Source organism: Lynx rufus, unplaced genomic scaffold (genome assembly GCF_022079265.1).
Source record: "Lynx rufus isolate CCGP_SWC_20201006 ecotype Redwood Valley unplaced genomic scaffold, mLynRuf1.p SCAF_9, whole genome shotgun sequence".
Taxonomy (NCBI): Eukaryota; Metazoa; Chordata; class Mammalia; order Carnivora; family Felidae; genus Lynx; species Lynx rufus.
In genome coordinates, this window is record NW_025814897.1 from 85,182,258 (window position 1) to 85,199,993 (window position 17,736).

The window sequence follows — 17,736 nt, forward strand, 5'->3', positions numbered from 1 at the left end:
GGGGGTGCCTGGGTGGCTCAGTCAGTTAAGCATCTGACTTCAGCTCAAGTCATGATCTCATGGTTCATGGGTTTGAGCCCCACGTTGGGCTCTGTGCTGACAGCTCAGAACCTGGAGTCTGCTTCGGATTCTGTCTCTCCCTCTTTTTCTGCCCCTCCCCTGCTCACCCTCTGTCTCTCTCAGTCTCTCAAAAATAAATAAAAATGTTTAAAAAATTTTTTTAAATGGTTGGTACAATCGTCATCATTACAAGGAGAATCCATGGTGAAAATGTTTTAGATACATATAATGAAATTTAATAGGGTTGATTTCCAGGTAATATTAGTTATATTAGTTATACATGCACACGTTTTCTATATTTTCTTCATAATTCTACTTTATACTGTCATAGAATCCCTTAAATGGCAATCAAAACTAATGATGGATTATTTGGAGAGATACAGAAATAGGCAGGTAGAAAAAAATAGTTAAGGAAATTGTATTTGCTTTGGTCTTATATGTTATCTTAGGCATTCTCTACTTGTCTTTCCATACCCATGTCCCACCCCTCTAGGCTTTTATACCTGTTCTGTTTCCTGGGAAGCTATCTTCTATGGACTGAGGTTGCCTTACCCTTTCCTGAGGGGGAGGCGTCAGTAGAAGATTGGAGGGTGAGAATAAGGTAAGTTCAGTTTTTCTGTTTCCCTGGCTTCTTTGCTGAGGGCCATCGTTCCTGTCAGGTAGCTCTCCCTACAGTTATAGGTATAGGTGTCTCAACCTGTACCTATTCTTCCTCGTATCTTCCCCCATTGTTCCTTCAAGCTTAAGGATGGTGACAGTTCCTAGATGTTGTTGGCATTGGGATATTTCACCCTTCCTTGCAGGTTTCCTTTAACCTTTCTCATACCCTTATACATAGACACTTTGTAAAACTCTTCTCAATTAACTTGTTTAAGTATGCCACCAATTTTTTCACTGATACATGAGTGTTTTACCAATTACAATGTAATTTGCCACCATAGCTGAATTCTTTTTCAATTTTTTAAAATTTAATTTTGTTTTTAATTTTAATTCGAGGATAGTTAACTTACAGTATTATAGTTTCAGGTGTACAATTCAACAATTCCATATATCACCTAGTGCTCATCCTGACAAGTGCACTCCTTATTCCTTATCACCTATTTCACCCATCCCTCCACCCACCTCTCCTATGGTAACCATCAGTTTGTTCTCTATAGTTGAGTCTGTTTCTTGGTTTCTCTCTCTCTCTCTCTCTCTTTTCCCTTTACTCATTTGTTTTGTTTCTTACATTCTACATATGAGTGAAATCATACCATAGCTGAATTTTGAATAATGATTTTAAAAATGACACCCAAGATTCAAAGGAAATTAGTCCAATGTATTTGTCTTCAATTCCAAATGTTGATGAATGGAAATACTGAAATGATGATCACCTACACTAATCTTTAGATATATTGTTTGTTTTTTTAAAATTTTTTTAATGTTTATTTATCTTTGAGAGACACAGAGAGACAGAGTGTGAGTGGGGGAGGGGCAGAGAGAGAGGGAGACACAGAATCCGACGCAGGCTCCAGGCTCCAAGCTGTCAGCACAGAGCCCGACATGGGGCTGGAACTCACAAACTGTGAGATAATGACCAGAGCGAAGTCGTATGCTTAACTGACTGAGCCACCCAGGCGCCCCTAGAGATATTGTTATTTTTACTACTATTTCCGTGACTACTACCCAGGATAATACAAGATGTGTGAAGACATAATAAAGGTAGTCCACATTTGTAAGGATTTACTATGTGCCAGGCAACCTTTAAGCCATTTCAATGCTCAAAATAGCACTATGAGGTGGTTACTATTGGTATCCATTCTGCTTTATAGATGAGGACACTGAAATGTGGAAAAGCCAAGTAATATGGTCCAGATGCTATGGTATGTAAATGGTTGAGTCATGCTTTCAACTGAAGCATTTGGATTTCAACACCGGCACCTGGAACCATTGTATTGCAAATGACCCAACATTATAGTCATCAAATGGCTTTGTAGTCAATTTCGAAAGGTGAATGAACTTATCGATCAGAGTTCCATCAGGAAATGGATGACATACTTGAAATTGCTAACTGAGAAATGTTTAATAAAGGACTTATTACAGAGTTTAGGGAAACGAACCGGCAAATGGATAGCACATTTGCTAGTAGTAGTGGGGAGATTTACCACCCTACACCTCAAAGAACAGGATAGGGAGTGGGTACTGGAATCTAGAGAGACTAGATATAGCTATAAGTGAGGACTGCCAGGTAAAATCTGTGGCATTTAGTTGAGGAATGCAGTCAGCTGCCCTGACCACACAATGAAGGAGGCAGAAGAAATACTTGTCTCTTCTTTCCCTCCCCTCCACACATCTGCTATTCTCTCCTGTTGGAGGCAAATAGAACACAGAAAGCCAAGAGCCCAGTTGACACAGTCTATAAAGCTTTACATCCCAGATAAGAAGCAAGACGGGGAATATCTTGGAAAGGTAACAGGAAATATTCAACAGAGTGAATATCTCTATTAAGGAAATGTTTTTTTTGCTCCTGGAACAGTTTTATACGAAACTGAAATCTAAACTAAAATTAAGTGTTAAAAAAGATATCTCTTTCCTTATTTTCATTGCTTTTGGAAAGGAGCTGAGCTTTTGTAAATGCCCCCACATATTGTTTGCTCTGTTAAATCTCTGGACAAAAATGTTTGTATGTCTTTGAGTGTATAAGTATAACTTAGTGGATAGAAGCCACATTTTGTTCCCAAAAGTTATCAACTCAAGAAGAGTGATTCACATTTAGGCTATTGTGTACAGTTATCACAATACATAAAGGGATACTTTAGGCTAGAGTAATTTAAAGCTTTAAAGTAATTTAAAGTCCAAAAAAAATTGGACTGATCTAATCATAAACTTTTTAATAAACCTTTAGAAATTGTATGAGCCTTGTAGATGATCTGGTTTAACTTCCTACTCATTGAAGGAATACTCTGTATAAGAAATCCTAAAAGATCATTTTCCAAGCTATGAATCCATAAATCAAGGAAACTGAACTTCCTGGAATCCTATGACATTACTGATCTGTAATTCTCACCTTTTCCAGAATGAGCTTTACCCTCTGTTATATTATTATTTCTATAGTATTCTACTTTATACCAATATATTATTGGCATATTGAATATATATTGAATATAGGTATATTCAATTTTTAAAAATATTCCTTCAAGTTATTTAATTTCTTAAACAAACAGGGCCTAGAACATGGCAATGCAGAATGGAACAGTGAATTAAAACTTGGTTCGCCTAAGCATTTCTTGGGGCAGGAAGAAAAAAAATTGAGATGCTATGCTTGATTCAAGCTGGCATATTCACCTGGATGGGATTATGTACTTATGTATATATCAAGTGTTCTGTCTTAAATATTTCATATGATCCATACAATTAGGTAGAAACTAATATTATGCCTATTTATGGATATGAAAATCAATTTATTTCCTATAGAGAGATAGAACCAAAATTCTGTCCTAATTCTCTCACATTTCAAACAATATCTCTCAAGACAGTAGAGGAAAGAGAAGGATAACTGTCTCTGGAGAGGGTGCTTAGAAATGTGTGTGGGCATTTATTAATTTTTTTGACTATCACAATGATCGGGGAGTGCTACTGGTGGCCAAGGTTGCCAACACAACAGTGTTCAATTAAGAAACACTGTCCTAACCCACCCTAAAATAAAGTAGAACATTTAAATTGTTTAGATCTTAGGAGGAAAATTAGGATATTCACACATCATTATTTTATAGATTTTGATTATGTATGTATGTTTTTGCTTTTTAAAAGAATGTGGTGGGGGAAGAAGTTAGATTTTTATACAAGAATCTTATGGATCTGGATGAAGAAGATGGGTGCTGAAGGGAAATCTTCATATTCTGAAATAAATAGAGGACCATGTGATTGCAAGTTCTGTTGAATTCTAGAAGCCTCATTTTACATCATGGTTAAAGTTGATATGAAGAAGTAAAGGTGTATTATGTGGATTGCCAGTATTTATGAGTGTTCCAGGCAGTACTTTTTAAGCCGCTAAACTGAAGCTTGAAATGCTTCTGGGAAGTCTTATTGTTAAGCTCATCTCCTCTCTTGTAGTGGATGAGTTATAGCCCAGCCATTGGCTCATAGGCTTTCTTGTTTATGTTCGATAATGCAAATTAGCTGGAGGGAGGAACAAACATTTTGAACTTAACAGTCTCCCTTTTGGTCTGATTTGAGAGGTGCAGACAAAGGGAAGCATCTTCCTGGATGATTCAGTGTCTGTATTAATCTTCTCACTTCCAGGCTTTTCCTCATTTATTCTCTTCTCTACACATGCAGGAGTTCTCTACCATACTGGCTTTTAGTTTGTGTTCAGTGGTTACAAAGCACTTCCTTGGGGGTCGCTGTAGGAAAAAGTGAAGTAGGGATCAGGATGTAAGTGAGGTGATGGTGGGGGTGCAGGCTGATGGCAGTCTGACTTCAGAGCACATGCTCTTAATCATTACAAGGTGGCCAGGTTCAATCCTAGCTCTACCCCTTATAAGCTATGTGACCTTGATCAGGTTACTTAACCTCATATGTAAAATGGGGGGAAATAGTAGCACTCATGGAGTTATGAAAATTTAATGATATGATGGATGTAAAAGTACCTGATTTATAGTAAGCACCCAATAAATGCAAACTATTATTATTATCCATCATCTGGTCCTATCCTATCTCCCCAGCTCCTACTCTGTCTTGACACTTCCACACAATGCACTATAGATATATCAGACTAACTAGTCAGCATTTCCTTCCTGCTAGAGTTTATGCTGCACCTCTTCTATGAAATACCACTCTTCTGCTCTACGGGGCACAATCCCATTATCCTTCCACATCCAGCTAAAATGTCCACCTAGTTCCCTTATCAGGATGAACTGTACCCTCTCTGGGCTTCAGTTGCAGACACATAGCCAGTAACCAGTCCTTAACTCCTCTTTGCTAACACAAACCCAGACTCTGTTTATGGTAGCGATATGCCACGCCCCAGGAAAGATCATGATTGTTCTAAACCAATCTAAACCAGCAATACATTTCCCTGCTTTCCCAATCCTCATTGTATCTGGAAGTGGTCATATGATTCATTTCTGGCCATTAGGATAGGAGGGTAAATCTCCTGGGAGAATATCTTAAGAATTCTTTGCTTTTTCTACAAAGGGAGTAATGTGACTGCTTTCTTTGTCTTACCTCCTTTCCTCTTTCCTTCGTTGAAGATGTTAGACCCATCGCAGCAGCCGCTATCTGTGACAATGGGCTGTAAGTTTGAGAGAAAAGTCAAGAAAATTGATGAAAAGTTGAACATAACTGAGTTGCTCAACCAATGGAAGCCACCTAACCTCATATTTATAATGTGAGAGAATAACCTTTATTTTTTAAGCCCGTGGAAGTCAAATTTTGATTTATTGCAGCTAAATGTGTTTCTAGCTAAAGAGAAATAAAAGTACTTAAAAATCAACATCTCAGATATTTTTCTTTGAATGTTATATACTCATTGCAGAAAACTTACAAAGTACAAAAGGGCCTGTGCTAGACTATTTTTCTAAATATTTGGGGCCTCTCTAGATAATTCAGAAGAATGTAGTTCTTCCCCTATGAATGCAGGGTATGGCCTTGTGGATTGCTTAGAGCAATGAAAGGTGAGGGAAGTGCCTGTGCCACCTTTAATAAAAAGCCATTTTTTTACCTCTGTCAGGAGACTGGACTGAGAGCTTACCCTGAAGTCATGGATAAGAAAGACAAGAATGTTGGACAGAGCTGTATCTAACCCTAAGGTAGACATGAAGAAAAAAGACAAATACAGTATTGGGATCATTTCTTCGTGAAGCATAAGTGAACCTAAGCTGAAGAAAAAGAAGAGAAAGAGAGAAAGTGAGTTAGTAGTTATTATTTCTTCCGTTAAAAATTATTAATAGTAATTTTCAATGCATTTTTAAATGTTTTAGCCATGTCATATTCTGGCAAAAACCTTTATAGTAGGATTATTTCCCCTGCTATTAAAGTTCCTTACAATTTTCTTCATTATTACTTAATGTCCTATCATTCAAAAACACTTTTTATAAACCACATAAAGGACATTTGTGTCATTATTATTTGTGTGAACACATAGAGCCCTCTTTAGGATTCCTTGTATATTTATGTAGCCAAGTATCTAGCACAGTACCTGATATATAAACTCTCAAGTTTTGTGTTGTTTTTTTTTTTTTTTTTTTTTGGTTCAAGACAAGAGGAGAAGAACAGAAATGATACAGTACTGTGGTAGAGATATAGTAGGAGGCCAAGGAAAAATGTCAACAACATAAACCACATTTTGTTCGGTTCCCTGTTTCTTTTTGAAATTAATCATTTATAGCTTCTCTGTCTATCCCTGTTATATCCCATTTCTCACTGCCTTGTTGTTGATAGGAGGACTCCAGAGAACTACATGCTCAAAGGTGACTGCTTTTTGTCACATAATTAATTAAATAATTTGTTCATATTCTTTTTGATAACATTTTTACTGAATAAATGCCTGTAATGTGCCAGGTCCTGTTCTAGGTCCGGCAGGCACAGAAGTAAATATGATAGCCAAGATGTCTGTTTTATGGAGCTCTACATTCTGCTGGTGACAGAGGAAAGGTAGAAAACAAAGAAATTCACAAAGAAACAGACAAATGACTTGGCACAGAGGTGTGTTGTGAAGTAAATAAAACAGGGGGTCATGTTGTGTAGACAGCAAGTGGGGGAGTGGAAAATGGAGTGGGTGGCTTTAGCCTGGGTCATGAGAAAAGGTCTCTTAAGAGGTCACCTTTGAGCCAATGGCCCACACGGCAAGAAGTATTCAGCCATGTGAAGGTGTGAGGCATGAATGTGCCTGGCAGAAGGAACAGCAAGTACAGAGGCCTTAAAGAATGAGCTCTACATACTTGAGGGGAAAAAATGACAATGGGATGAGTGAGGGGAGTTGGAGGGGATGAGGGGAGGAGCTTGACAGAGCCCGGACTATGTGCTGTTTTAAAGAGCATCGTAAGGACTTTGGACTTATTCTAAGAGGGATGAGGAAACCAATGGAAGGCTTTGTGCATTGGAACAAAATTGGAACACAAGTCTGATTTTATTTATTTTGAGAGAGAGACAGGGAGAGAGAGAGAGAGAGAGAGAGTATTTGTGTGTGTGTGTGTGTGCACGCTCATGAGTGAGGGAGGGGCAGAGAGAGGGAGAAAGAATCCCAAGTAGCCTCTGCACCATTAGTGCACAGAGCCTGATGAAGGGCTTGAACCCAAAAACCAAGAGATCATGACCTGAGCCAAAATCAAGAGTCGGGAGCTCAACCAATTGAGCCACCCAAACACCCCAAAGTCTGATTTCTGTTCAAAAATGTTCACTGAGCTGCTGCGTGGAACAGTGGTGGTGGGAGGAAAAGAATGCAAGTGGAGAGAGTGGTTGGAAGGTATAGCGGTTCTCTAGACAAAAGTTGGTGGTGGCTTAGACTACGATGGTTTTGGTGAAGACAGAGCAAAGTGAGTGGATGGGGAAAGTGTTTTGGAAGTAGAGCCAGCAGAACTTTGGAAGATGGTACCTGTTTTGGGTCTCCTTTGTGTTTTGTGCTGTGTTGCCGGGTGTGAGCCTATGTCAAAATGTCTCTCTTGGAATCCTGGTTCCACCATATACAGACTGTGATTTGGAGCAAGTCACTGAACTCCTGGGCTTCAAGTTTCTGCATGTTTCACACACTTTTCAGGGTCGAATAAATGAATTAATGTGTCTGGAACACTTAGCATAATGCTTGGTCCATAGGCAGCTTTTGAAAAAAATTTTAGCAGTTATTATTATTGTTAGAACTATGTGATCTATAGCATTTTGTTCAAAGACAAGTGTACTTAAACCACTTGGCTTGAAGTGGGTAGTGAAAAGATGTGGGGCAAGTAATGCAGGAGGTTTATCTCAGGAGACTTCTATCTCCCAGAGGAATAGCTTCTGCTTTGGCTCTAGACTGAATGGCTGGAGACATATTCTCCTTCACCAGTAATAATTCAGTGCAGGATATAAAAGCTGTTCAGGAAGAAGCATAATACTTTTTTTCATCTTTGGTAATTCCCCCTAAGATCCCCCTTTTTATTCTAGCACATTATTCATCTCTAATATAAAGGAGATAATGTGGAAATTAAAGTGCTAATTTCAGCTGTAATGGGAACCAGGCCACAGTGTGGGGATTAAGAGACAAAAGAACAGGAGAAAAAAAAAACCTTCTCAGCCAGGTTGCTTTGAGCCTATGGATTTTTATGAACAATTTGCCCAGCATTGAATGGAAAATGACCCTTTTATTGGTAAATTTCTGAATGTCGTAGAATTTAGTGGCACTCATGGTAATTCATGGTTCCATACGTCGGTTACAAATGTTTCTTAACTGATAGTCTGTGAGAAATGTTGCAGGCAAGGTAAATGTTATCCAGTCTGCCTTATTGTTAGATCTTTGTTGACCAGCAGTAAAAGCTGCCATTTATTGAGTGTTGACCAGGTACCAGGAACTGTTTCTGACATATCCTATCTTATTTAATTCTTACTACAACCCTGTAAATAGGCAGTATTGAGGCTCAAAGAGGTGAAGTAATTGGCTCAAGGTTACACACAGTAAGAGGTAAAGCTGGAATTTGAACCCAGATCTACCTGTAAATTCTGTGCTTTTAACTGTTCTATTATAATACCTACCTCTGCCAAATGTCTTATTGGACTTTACATAAATTGCACCTGTGCTTTATATGAAATCTAAACCCATTTAAAAATAAAAAAAATAGCTTTTTATAGGAGTATAAAGGCAAACATGTTTACATATTATAATTCAGGTGGAAAAGATACCTTGTTTGTAATTCACTTTAAGAGTCAGTATATTATATTGCTCACCATCTGTAGTAAGCTTGAATGTGTAAGACTTTTCCTTTCTTTTTTTTCTAAGTTAAAAATGACCTATCCTGCAGTTTGAAGACAAGTGAACAGGGGAAATAAACCCTGAAATATTAGATTCACGTATGGCTTGGTTTGTCTTCGAATTACTGTTTTAATCATTTCTAGCCATGAACCTTGTCAAATTGACATTTTGTTTATTTCCGAGAAAAATAATATAGACCAAAGTCATAATGTCAGGAGAGTGTATAGAAATCCTCCCTAATCCATCTTATCCCAAGGAAAAGTGCAACGGTATTGCCTTTCACAGATTAACTCCTTCATTTCATAAGCGGAAAATATCCTAGAGCTGCACTATCCAAAATGGTAACATGAGCCACATATGGCTCTTGAACACTTGAAGTATAGCCAATCTTCACTGACGTGGGCTTTTAAGTGTGAAATGCACACCAGGTTTTGAAGACTTAGTATAACAACAACAAAATAATGCAAAATATCCCAACAATCATTTTTTTATTGATTGCATGTTGAAATGGTAATACATAGGAAACAGTGGGTTGAATAAAATAGATTGTGAAAAATAATTTCACCTGGTTTTTTTTTCATTTTTATGTGGATCTTAAAAAATTTGAAATTGCACACATAGCTGATATTACTTTTCTATTTGATAGTGCTGTTCTAGAGTCCTATATTTAGTGTATTTATTTTCAAACCCATTTTGGAGGTTAATAGGGGAAGAATTCATGCCCAGGGAAACACAAAGAGTGAGTGTATAATGCTCCACTTCTGATATAATGTAAAATCAATACCAGATCCCCATCTAATTGCCAAGGGTAATAAACTCATGCTTAAGTTCCACAAAGCCAAATATCTTCTTGGGAACTCATCTGAATTATGGAAGGCACCCCGGCTTTGCAGTCATGCAGGCCTGATTTGAAGTATCGAATAGCCATATGACCTTGAGTATCAGCCACCTCTGTGTATTATCCCCTCCTCTTGTACAGCCACTGGTGTCCTGGCCACTTCTGTACAGGCTTTAAACAGCTTTGCACAGGTGACATAGAACAGTGCCTTGCCACATTCCACCCATATCTCCAGCTTCCTGCTGGAGCAGGAAGAGGTGGAGCACCCATGGGAGCACTCTTGGCATTGTACATGTAAAACTAGAAGGGCAAAGGAGTTAGTATGGTCGCCTTAGCGGTCAGGGTAGACGACCAAAGATAAACCCTTCTCTCTTTCCTAAACAGGTGCACAGTTATATGACACACTTCACAAACTTCCTCAGAAGGGTGTGGCAGGGTCAAACTCTGTCACCTTCAGAGGTGGCCAACTTTATAATGCATCCTTGTATTGGCTTTTCCTTCTTCCCTGTTTCTTTCCCTGCATCCCTCAGTTGTGCTCCCTGGCTCACTTCCCAAATAAACTATCTGCAGGTAAGCCTTTGTAGCAGGCTCTGCTTTTGGGTAGGGGATGAAGGCCAAGGCACCTTGGAAAAGTGGGATACTTTTATGGAGTTCAAATTTTCTGTAGGTAAACTGGGGATAATAATGTCAATTGTTAAGAAATGTTGTAGGAATTAGAAAGAATGTATAAATCTCCTAGCAGAAACCTTTGACAGCCATTATTATCTTCTCCCTTAACATTTCTTAAGGCAAAATCCCAAGTGGATGGTGCTAAATAGCATCCTTTAAAGTTCTTTCACATAGCCCTGGGAAAGGCAATGGTTTTGAAAAGTTTTATTTTTCTGGGGGGAGGGTCTCAACTTTACCATTCTAAAATAACCCAAATGGACCAGAAATAGAAATATATGCCAAAGGAAAAAGTTTCTTTCTTGGTAAACTAATGCATTTGGAAATGAAAGTGGGGAGGAGATGATAACCCCATGGGAGACAGGACTCTGGTCTGGGACCCAGTGTCCTTTCCTTTTTCTCTTTCTCTGAATCTGAATGTGAGAGGTATAAGCACAGGTGAGGTCACACACACACATCCACACCAACACACCGCCCCCTCCTCCCCCCCCCCGCCCCCCCCGCCACGCAATGGGTTTAGAAAGAAAAGTGAAAGTGCTTATCTACTTTTTGAAAAAGTTTTGAGGGGCACCTGGGTGTCTTCCTTGGTTGAGCGTTGGACTCTTGAGTTTAGCTCAGGTTCATGGGTTCCAGCCCTGAGTCAGGCTTTGCACTGCCCGACCTGACATTCTCTCTCTCCTCCCTCTGCCCCTCCCCTGCTTGTGCACTCTGTCTCTCTCTGTCTCTCAAAAATAAGTAAACATTAATTTTTTTTAAGTTTTCATTTTCAATGTAAATTGTCTGAGTACGTGTGTGTGTGTGTGTGTGTGTGTGTCTCCCCAGACAACCCACAGAACTGCACTATGCACACACTCATAGACAATGAGAGAAAGAGAGAGGAATGACAGATAAGAGGCAGGAGGAAATAGAGAGACAGGAACTAAGTAAGACAGAGCAAGGGAAGCAATAAGCTAGCAACGACCTGCTGAGAAGCTGGCCAAAAATGGTTGTGTCAAAAGGAGGAAATCAGAACCAGAAAACTCCCTACTGGGGATGGGGAGGCTTCTCCAGGGTCTTCTCTGGGGAATAGTGACTCCCTCTTCCTGCCAGCTCTTGAAAACCTTGATTTTCCTTCCCCCCACCCCAACCCCAGATTTTCTACTTCTCATCATTAATTTATTTTCCATGGTCTTCTTATTGTTTATTCCCATCACTGAACTTCTCTGAGTGTTCCACTAGAATTTCATAACATTTGTCAACATTTAGCAAAATATTTTTGAGCACTTAAGGGGTTACATGCCAAGTATAGTACAAATGAAACATACTAATTTACTGGATCAAGTGAACAAAGATAATTTTTTCTTCATAAATAAATATGAGGGTCAGAAATAATAGAAATAGCCATGGATGTAGAGCTATTTATCTCAGCATTTTCTACATAATCAAAGAATTTACAGTTCTTTACTAAAGAAGATTGTAACTTATGCAATATGAGATATAAATGAAATATTTGCATAAAATTTTATATTTTAAATATAAAGAGTTCTCTCTCAACAAACTGATGATATATTATTATCATTCTTCAAATTTGTCAGCTAAGGAAAATGAGTCTCAAAGAAATTGGGTGCTTTGACTCAAGTCATTTGAAGCTGATGTTCAAATCCAGGTCTCTTAACTTTCAGTCCTGTGATTATTTTACCATGCCACCTCACTGCACTATATATCACATTACTAAATAAATGTGAATTTTATTATGTACTGAATTTTATATTTTATTTTATAAACTGTTAAAGCTATGTAGCTTATTCAGTAGCCATTATGTGTTTGGTGGCAATTTTTGTAAAGACAAGCATTAGAATTAGTTCTATTCCTGGAAAGTTCACCTTTTCAATGTAATTGATAACAGGTGCCCTCTTGCATTGGACAGAAGGACATTTTCAAAGTCTCCCAATGCAAAATCTTCCAGTGTGAGGAAGTATGGATTATTCTATGTCAGAGAATAAATTCTAAGTCTATCATAAAAAGAAAATGTAAAATCCACTGGTAAGACTGGGTCTATGAGCAACCATTCTTAAAATAAGAGTTCTCTAATTTCAGCCTCCACTAGTTATATTGAAAAGAAATTTGCCCTTAAAGCTCTTGTATATTTTTATACCCTAAAAAATAAAATTGTAAATTTTAAAAGTTAAAAAAATCAAATGTTATTGTAAGATGAACTCTGAACACTAGCCATCTGCAGATGTCTCCTGACTTTGCTGAGGGAAAACAGTTATTGTCTTTAAAGCTTTCCTCACTGGAAAATTCCAGAACTCTAATTGTGTCAGTTGCTATCCTAGTCTAGTCTCAGCCCCAAACTAGCCATGTGACCATGAATCAATGACTTAATGTGTCTGGGACTCAGCTTCTTTTCTGGAATTTAATTCAATAAAAGTTTATGTTTGTTGAACACTCTTATGAATGACTCTTATTGAACTCTTACCATGTACCAGAATATTCAGAGGGTTTTGTATATATTGTTTTTGATTTTCAAAATACCTTATGAGGTAGGCACTATTATTATCATTTCAAATTCCCGGATGAGGAAACAGAGGTCCAGAGCGGTTAAGTCACCTAGCCAAGCTCACACAGCTAGTAAACTGCCAACTAAGATTTGAACTGAGGGAGTTCAGTTCCAGCACCTGTGCCATGAATCACTTCATTATGCATCAATTAGGGTGGTTACAGCTACAGTAATAGAAAACTCAAGGAGAAGTAGTTTTACAATTAGGACATTGTCTCTCACAGCCAAGACTCCAAATGTTGGTGGTTCTGGTGTGGGTTTAATGGCTCATGATGTCATTGAAGACCAGCGTTATTCCCTCCCTTTTACTCCTCCTTTCTCAGCATATTGGCTCTTGTCATTCAAGCTTGACCTCTTGTGATCACAGGAAAGATGCTGTGATTATAGAATCAGCTTCTCATTTTGATCAGGGGGAAAATTCTTTCCCAGAAGCCTTAAGCAGGCTAGCCCAAACTGGGTAACATGCCCACTGTTTGAATCACTAGCGAGGGAGACATTACAATTTTGCTTTCAACTAATCACATTAATCCCTAGGAGGGACCTATCTTTGCTGAGCATTTTCTTCTGTGAGTATTTTATGAGTAGCAAAGTGAAGATTTGACTATTAGAAGACAAAGGATGATGACTGTCAGAATGCTTAAAAGCCAACCCCACATTCATGGAATTTACAATCTTCTTTGTGTCTTTCACCTCCTGTATTTAAGTGTCACTAAGTCCAATAGGGCTATCATCTAGATTTGCAAGCATATCATGACTTTCCATTGACTCAAAAATAAAGTCTAGTCTTTTATTTTTTTAAGTTTATTTATTTATTTTGAGAGAGAGAGAGAGAAGCAGAGAGAGAGGAAGAGAGAGAATCCCAAGCAGGCTTTGCACTGTCAGTGTGGTGCCCGACCCAGGGCTTGATCCCACAACCCACGAACTGTGAGATCATGATCTGAGCTGAAATCAAGAGTTGGACACTTAGCTGACTGAGCCACCCAGGTGTCCTGAAGTCTAATCTTCTTAAGAAGACACAAAAGCCCTGTCCTACATGGGTCTACCTTACCTTTAGGCTGCCAGTGCCGACAATCCCACCTCATCTATGATACAGCCATCATGGAAAAGAGTTACTGGAAGTCCCCTGTATACACAGAGTTGCTTTATGTTTGTGTCCTCAACTCATACTAATCTTTCTACTTGGACTATTTTTCCTCTTCTTTCCTTCCAAAGAATTGCTACTCTGACAGAACTATGGGCCATTTAGTAAGAATTGACACTTGGAACAGAATAATCCTTGTGGGAGACAATTTATTTATTTATAAAGTTTATTTATCTGTGAGAGAGAGTGTGCAAGTGGGGGAGAGGCAGAGAGGGAGAGAAAGAAGAGAGAGAGAATCCCAAGCAGGCTCTATACTGCCAGTGTGGAGCCCGATGCAGGACCCAAACTCATGAAACACAACATCATGACATAAGCCAATGTTGGACCAACTGAGCCATCCAGGTGCCCCATGGGAGAGAATTTAATACCCTCTAAGTAAGAGGTCATAAAGTAGGGTGATGACAGTGGATCTGAATGGTATAGGTTATACACTCAAAAGAGTTTGCTAAGGGAAAACTGACAGAAAAAAAGTGTCAAACATGGTTGCTTTGGAGGACTATAAGGCCAGATAATTAAGAGAAGGGAACATGGATGAAAGTCAGTTCTCTTTGCACATCTTGTAGCTGATGAGAAGATGTCCATCAAAATTGGACGTTTATGAGAGACGTTTGACCTAATGATTCAGGGGTCATATGTACAGATATGATAGATGGCCATTTTTCTGGTTTTCCTCACAGAGAGGATGGAGGGGAGGGGCATGTGTAGGTCCATGAAATGAGGGCAGGAGATAGGAATGTGTCTTACCAGAAGTAATTGAGCATGATTTTAGACCAGAATTGAAACGAAGATTAGAGAATGCCAAGATCCAGCTGGAGGTCAAGTCTGAAGTAACTTGTAAAGCTGAGAAGGAATTGAAATAAGTACTCAAAGCTGAGATGTGAAACAAAAGAAACTGGAGAACTAAGAAATATGAGCTAAAGGAAAAAGGGTTTATAACATCAAGCAAGGTGGTCTGAATGACACTAGTTTGAAGACATGGCCAGTGCCCATGTTGGGACTTTGGCATCGATGAGGCAAATGGGTCAGGGTTATTTAATGGAATGGGCCCAGTATAGACACATGAACAAGGACAACTTGGAAATTACTTAGGATGAGTTATTTAATGGAACTATTTAATGGAATGGGCCCAGTAGAGATGCATGAACAAGGACAACTTGGAAATTACTCCTTAAACTTAGGATGAGTTACAAAAGAGAAAAAAGAAGTAATACAAAAACCTGGTGCACTCTACAGTTACAGGGTAAACAAAAGAAGAGAAGCCACAAAATATTCTAAGATTAGTCATGGCCTACGAGGAAAGGTTGAGCAGAAGAATAAGAGGTAAGGGGCGCCTGGGTGGCTCAGTTAGATGAGCGTCTGATTCTTGATTTTGGCTCATGTCATGATCTCCTGGTTTGGGGTTTGAGCCCCACATCTGCCTCTGCACTGAGCATGGAGCCTGCTTGGGATTCTCTCTCTCTCTCTCTCTCTCTCTCTCTCTCTCTCCCCCTCTCTTTGCCTCTCTCCCTCTCTCTGCCCCTCTCTCCCCACCAGTGAAAATCTGGTGATACATATTTAGTTAGTTGTAAGTATAGAGATAGCAACAGAATAAAAGGGTTAAGTTGATAGTGTCTATGATTTCATCTGGTTCAAAATTTTATGATTCTTACCTGAAAAGAATTCAGAAAAAAAGATCCTAACTCATGGAACCCACGTATCAATTTATTAATATCATTTGGATTTGGGCACTGCAAGTGTAAAAACAATACTGCTCTCTGTAATGAAATAGGAAACAAGACAGGTAACTGAGCTTTTCATGTAAAAAGAAACAGTTCTCAAATTTAGTTCTTCCCTTCCCCATGAGGGTTGATATGGCCGTTTCTTTTCCAGTAGTGGTGAATAATCTAGGCAGGGACTCAGGGACTCCAGTCAGCAACTTCTGATTACCCCCCTTTTTTTTTCTGTAGGAAGGGAATTAGTGACATCTGTCTCAGTGAGCATCTGGTGACAGCCCAACAATACACAGGCACAGAGAGGGACCACATTTTTCCAGATCCCTGTGGATTGAAGAACTTGCCTCTGGAAGCCCTTGGGTATTAAGAATAAGCTTGGAAGATTTTTATGAGGTATAATGACAGGCAAGGTTGGATAAGTTGAAAAAGAGTCTCATGTGCTGTTAAAACCTTTCTTTGAAATATTTGGTTTTGTTCTATAACATACTTTTGCTTTTCGGTTTCGTTCACAAACTCCTTGAGAAGCGTCTGTCTGTTTGGGTAGCTAAAACAAAAATACCCTAAACTGGGTGGTTTATACACAACAAACGCTTATTTCATGCAGGCCTGGAGGCTGAGAAGTCCAGTACCATGGTGCTGGTAGATTAGGTGTCTGGTGAGAACCCACTTCCTAAGCAGCTGTAACCTCACATGGGTGAAGGAGCTGGGGAGCTCTTTTCTGTAGGTACTAATGCCATTTGTGACGGCTCTGCTCTCATGACTTAGCATCTTCCAAATGCCCCATTTCTTAATACTATCACATTAGGCATTGGGTTTCAACATTGAAATTTTGGGAAGACACATTCAGTCTACAGTAAAGAGTAAGCTAACAACAGAGTGAGTGACAGAAATTTTTAGAAAAAAAATTCCCAGTCCCCTCTCTGGCACAGCTGTATTATGGCTAGGCATGCCTACCTTCAAGGGCCCACTCTTCCACAAAAAAATGTAAAAAATTATATTTTATGACTGTATTAGTACAAAGACAAATATAACCTGGGTCGATCATTATACATTCACTGTTATTAAAAGAAATAAACATGAAAAGATGTTGAGGACCCTGAAGAATCATGGGTCCTTGTCATTGGGCCTAGGCATTACCAGCCCTGCTGTGGAAAGCATCTACCTGACCAGCCCTGTCTCATCACGGACTCTTTTCCACGAAGTCCTACTTACCTGCTCCTACCTGTGGGAACACCTTTAATAGTTACTGTCTGTCTGACTCATTTTGCAATTAGTGTAGTCCACATTCTATTATCATTTTTCTTTTATGAATGAATTCTCTATTCCAAGTGGATTTTAGATTGCTCAAGGGCAGGGGCCATGTTTTGTGCTTCTTCCTCTCCTTGGCACTGAGTACATTCCGTGATAGCCGCATTTCTTGAACATATGCTATGTGCCAGGCATAGTTCTACTATATCATAGTATTATCCTCACTTTTTGGGAAAGGAAGTGAAGTGTGTGGAAGAAAATCAACTGGCTCTAGGCCTCCCATTCAGACTGAGATTTTCATTCTAAGTTTCTCTGGTTCTAAAGACAACTGCCTTTCTACTTAATGACACTGCCTTCACATGTGGGTGGTGGTAGTAATGGTGAGGAAGATGAATTAAGACAGTGGAAAAAAAACGGGAAAGGAAATCAATGAAAAGCTCTGCAGGCATTTAGATTCTGTATAGTAGAGTAAATTTAAAGCAAATACTGTTTAGCACTCTTTCATAGCTTACTTGAAATCTTTTTTTTTCCTCAGATTTTATTTTTTTAAGTAATCTCCACACCCAACATGGGGCTCCAGCTCAAGACCCCGAGATCAAGAGCCATATGCTC